The sequence below is a fragment of the Lupinus angustifolius genome, chromosome LG04 (genome assembly GCF_001865875.1).
Source record: "Lupinus angustifolius cultivar Tanjil chromosome LG04, LupAngTanjil_v1.0, whole genome shotgun sequence".
Classification (NCBI taxonomy): domain Eukaryota; kingdom Viridiplantae; phylum Streptophyta; class Magnoliopsida; order Fabales; family Fabaceae; genus Lupinus; species Lupinus angustifolius.
In genome coordinates this window covers 11,348,537-11,354,536 of record NC_032012.1, presented here as the reverse complement: position 1 = coordinate 11,354,536, position 6,000 = coordinate 11,348,537, and positions in this window count along the sequence as shown.

The window sequence follows — 6,000 nt, the reverse complement described above, 5'->3', positions numbered from 1 at the left end:
CTGTACTCTCGGTTATTTCTGAATAGTTATTGGGAGGATAAAGGAGTAAGGATGGTGGACTCATGCATCGCATTGCATACATGATATTCTTCGATATTGATTCTATATTCTCGAGTTTTATACTTCTTTCATCGTTATTATATGCTTGTATGATCACATGATATATGTGTACTCGTGTGTTGTCTTGGTGTATTTCTGTGTAATTTCACGATGTCGATGACAAGTTTTTCATAGATGTTTTACTCCCTCTCTTTCTTCTGGTGTATTTGTATGCATGTTCAGATGTACCCATCAGTACTTATCCGAGGTTATCACTTCACTATGTCCCAGGAGGGGGCATGGAGTGTTGAGGATAATCGACACACTTACACAGGTCCTTGCGACATGAAGTTGGATTGGGTAAGCAATGTCTCAGTTCTGTATCTTCCACCTTACTATGCAGTTCGGGAGGCATCATTCACTTTGCCCGACCGAAGACCTGAAACCGTCGGACTTTCTGTACCGACTAAAGCTTGAGGCGTACCAGAAGTTGTTAGGACCTGACCCCAAACAAGATTCTCATCATTAGGATCGGCGCCAAGAGAGACAAACGGGGCCATACCAAGGGGGTACATCTCGGACCCCTCGATGGATTGGGGAGCGGATGAAGTGGAGGAGGGGAAGACAATGGCGACTGTGTAGAGCTTATCTGCATAGAAGATTCAGTTGAGGTCATTGAGATCTCTTCTGACTCGGAGGTGGAGGAAGACCCTAGCGAGGCTTCCAGTGCACCTCTGGTTTAGGAGGTTTCTCTTTTATTTTGTTGTGATAGAAACCTGTGTGAGGTACTTTTTGTAATGCCAATGCCCCGACATTATTTTCTTTGTATTTTCAGTTTTTTTATTTGTGGCGATGATTAGATTTCCCCCTATAAACAATTATGTATGTATTCAAGAATTTTATGAATGAGAAGTATTCAGAAAATAATTATGTTCATTTAATTATCTTCAATGTATTAAGAATTTTATTTCCGCAAGGTTTGAAAATGTGACGTCTTGAAAATGGAATAAAGTAAAAGTGAAAATGATTTGTAAGTTATAGGTTACATAAAAAAGAAATTTACCCATTTTTCTAAGAGATTAAATATATTAAATATGAAATGATTTTCGGGGTGTTACAAATATCATTTGAATTCACATTTTATCCTGAAGAGTGATGCTCTTGATTTTATTTAATTCTCATTTTGCCCATCATAAAAATAGAAATCAAACATTTAGTATGTATATAATAATGTTCATAACAATTATGTCCATAGCCATAAATTTTATTAAAATATATCACTTTAGTTTGCTAATAAAAATAATGGTACTACATATTTAAACATCGCATGTATCACGTAATTTCTATCTATATATATATATTGTGATAATTTATATCTAGATTTTGTTACCTAGTATCTCATTTTTCTCATAAATGTTCTGTTTTGTCACATGCTAAAAATTGACAGACAAAACTATTACATTGGTCTTTTCACACTATTTTCAATTTCCTCATTTAACTTATTTATTTATTTGATCTTGTTGAGAGTGTTTTCTTACAACTATTTCAACCAAAATTCATCTTTTTGGTGAAATTGATTTTGGAATAAAGATATTTAAAAAGTCTCTATTCCTATTTTGAAATTGTAACCAAAATGTCAATTTTAGGCTACCAAAATAATGAAAAAACAACTTTTAAAATTCTTATGAAAATAGAAAATAACTTAATTGATGAATTAAAAAATAAAATTTGAAAGGATCTATCTAGAAAAAATAGATAGGACAAACTTGAAAGTATAAAATTGTTGGAAAAAATCTATTCAATAGACTTTAATGGGTAGGAGAATTTATATACTTAAATATACAGAATACAAAAGATGATGAACAATATAATTATATATAGTGGAGATATTCCATGTCAAATTATTGAGAATATATATAAAATTAGAACTGGAGTGGAAGCGTATCTTAATATATTCGTAGAGAATATGATGAATGAACTTTACATCATCATTTGTCATGTATCTACTAACTCCATGTCCTTTGTCCTTGTATGCAAATGCATGTTCATAGTAGAACATGTAGGTTATTTGACCTTCCAAGTGTAGACCACATTTAGTCTTAGCTTCTCCTCTAATGGGATAAAGAGAGTGACTTTGTATCTTCTATTATATCATGTTGTTGTCTACAATTGGGGACAATAACTCCTTATTTATAAGAAGTGCATACCCTTCCATAAAGGGTGATGCTACTTGATTTTCTTATTTTCAATTTTGCCTTCATGAAATAGAAATAAGACTTTGGTATCTAAAGAATAATTTCATGACAATTATGTCTATATCCATAAATATTACTTGAATTAGATCACTTAATTTGGCTACTTAAAATAATGACCCTAAAAACATTTAAACATTACATGTGTGACCCAAAATTTCTTACAATCTCTCATTGTTCACATATGTAATTGTGCAAATTGTATTCGACTTTATCAGCCCAAAAAAATACGCCATTAGAATCATTAGACATATCATTATCTCGCCCGTTAGTTATATAAATATATAGAACCAAGAACACCCAATTTTGTCTAGCATACTTGTATAACAAGAATACAAGAATTTCAAAAAAAAAATATAACTTGAAAGGATCACCAATATGGTTCATAAGTTAATAATAACCAACTACCCAATTTCTCCAGTTACATGATATCATGGTGCCTAATTTTTTTTTTACAAGAACCCATCCTCACTTACCAACTTGGATTTGCATCGGAGGATTTCCCATCTACAATGAAGTAACATGATTCTAAATACATCCTAATATATGAAGATCTGCTCCTTTAAATTGAGTGAAAGACTTAGTTTCATATACTCAGGAGTGTCTAATCTGATTAACTAGGTAAATCTACAAAATGTGCAAAACCAAAGCTTGCGTTTGGTTCTGTCTTTTTATACCAAGCCTAGGCTAGAATGGACTTCTTGATCATTTAATGGAAAGCTCAAAATCCATTCTGGCTGCTCAGGAATCTTATGAATCTAAGCAAGACAACATGTGTGATGCTTTAGACAAACTTTTTTGCTTTGCACGATGCCATGTTGCACGAATCATGAATGATGAAAGCTTTCTTCATTTACTCTATAAATTTTTATCATCCACCTGTTGACCAGTACAAGGCAAACATACAATCTTAGGCCATGGTTATATATTGGACTTTGTTCTTCTTTATTCATTGAAGTGTCTATTATTCTTTGCACTAATGATAACATTGAGCAACAAACTTGGATTATAAAATAAGGTTAGATTGTTATACATGGTAGTTGCTGCAGTTCAACTTCTATATGCAGTTTGAGTGTACAAGGACTACGAAATATAAACCATAGGATGCTACTAACTCTAATGGACAGAGTAAGCAATATGCAAATACAAAAGGGAGCAAGGCTATATAGATTAATTCAAGTGGCATCAAGTGCCCCTGAACCATTTGCTTATAACTTTGACAGGAGCATTATTCTGAATGATTGGTACCACCAGAGTACTTATGAACAAGCCACTGGATTGTCTTCAAATCCTTTTGTATGGATAAGGGGACCAAATTCATCTGATTAATTCTGGAAAAGAGGAGACAAAGTCAAAATATCCCCTGTCAGTTACACATTCTCAACATAAATGGCAGTATTTAAAGAGAAATCAATCATGAGCCACAATTGAAGGAATTTCAAGGGAGAGACTGATTCAGTCATGTAGGAATTCCAAAGAAATGAAAACCAGAGGACATATCATCTTTCAGTTACACGTTTTAGAAGAAAGACACCATGAATAAGCATGATTTCAAATAAAGTGATATAAAAAAGATGCATGGCAGTGTTATTGCTATGTCAGTTACAATAAGCATAATGGCTAGCAATTATTTGGGCAGCCTAAGAGGCTCATAACCAGCTATAAGAAGGAAAGGCAATATAACACACACACAGAGGCAATCATAAGAGAAAAATCAGTAGAAAGAGAAAAAACTAGAGAGCATATACATAAGAGGAAAGTATCACATACAAGGAAAGAGAGAGAAAAGTATACATAAGTGACATTTGTGTAATCTTGGAGTACTGTCTCAAGATAGGATTTGGTAAAAAAGTATAATATTCATATGAGACAACTTTGACTCTTTGGTGTTAAATGTTAAAACTCCAAATTTATTTTTTTTGTAGAGTGAGTTGTGAACTTATGTCATTTATTTATATTTTGCGGTTGTTAAGTGATACTTTTGGGGTTGTTAAGTGATACTTTTGGATTGATATATGTTTTTTAATTTAGACTTTGAATTTGTTAAATACTTAAAGTTATTTATTTATGTGAATTTTGAGTAGATTATAAATATGGATTATAAATTTGAGTATCTACCTGTCTGGAACTTTTTTGTTATAGGTTTATATATATAAATATAAGTAGGTATGTCCAGTTTCACCGGCATACGGTTTAATTACTGAACCACTGGTTGAACCACTATACCAGTACCTTGACCGGTTTGATAACATGTACGGTTTTAATAACACTGTGCGTGAGAGTTGAAGGAGATGGAGTTGAAACCCCTCTGTCCTTTTTTTTCTTCCTTGTTATCATTCCTTTCCCTTTTTTATTATTATTGGTTTTAAGTAATGTTATTCATTTGTTGTAATTATTCTAATTTCATAGTATTATTTGCTTAAGAATCATATTATTGTACCAAACAAATACTAAAATCCTTATATTCTCATGTCATATGTTTATTATTGATTAAAGATATTTGTTTTGATAAAAGTATTTTTTACTAATATCTATTTTTAACAAAAAGCTAATGAAAATTGCTCCTTACATAACCAAAAAAAACTTAACACTATATTGTTAAATTGATTTTATGAGAATTTTTTAGTGAGGTTATGGTTCGAGTCGTCTCTAACTTCTCCGAAAAATGGGAAGAAGGTCTACGACCAATATCATCTCTAAGTTATTAATCCTGTATATAGAAAATAATTCTCAAACTTATTTTGCTACTTAATTCTAATTATAAAAATAACTCAATATTATTATATCAAATAAATTTTATAAGATTTTTACAATGAGGTCATGGTTCTAGTTGTCTCTAACTTCTCCAAAAATGAGAAGAAGGTCTACAACCAACATCATTTCTAAACTATTAATTTCATATATATATATATATATATATATATATATGTATAATTAATAAACTATTTTATCTTTAAACTCTATATGTATAAGCAATTAGAAACTATTCTGCCAAATAAAGTTTATGAGATTTTTTAGTGAGGTTATGGTTCGAGTCGTCTCTAACTCCCCAGAAATAAGGGGAAGGTCTACGACCAACACCGTTTCTAAAACTATTAGTCTTATTGAATCGAAACAATTATATATTAACCAAATCAATAATATTTCTAAACTTATCGGTATTTTTTTTAAGTCATTAACAATCAACAAAAATAGGTAAACAATTTTCGAACTAGAACTACGTAGTCTTGATTTCCCTATTATACCCGAAGATACGTAGGAGTAGGATAACCTCTTGTCAGATGCCAATAAAAAATAAAAAATATATTTGATTTTGCTAATTGAATTTTAATAGATATTAAGGGTATAAAACTTTGTGTGATTAGTGAGGGTACCGTTAATACGGGCGGGGGCTAATACCTTCCCCGATTCGTAATCAACTCCTGAAGCCAGAGTCTCTATTCAAAGACCAAATTATCCTAATCGGGCTTACTAGAGATTTTTCTACGTTTTAACTACAAAAAACGTAATGGCGACTCCAAATCGATCGGAAGAGGTAGAATTCGAGTTCGCCTCTCCCTAAGTCGTAGGGTCAATCTTCCAACCGAAAACCGGGTCACGATAATCACTAATAATTACACAACTAAATAACATTAGATCAATCATGAAATTTATAGCATGAAAATCACTTGAAGGTGATCTATACATATCGATTTTCAATTGGTCCTCT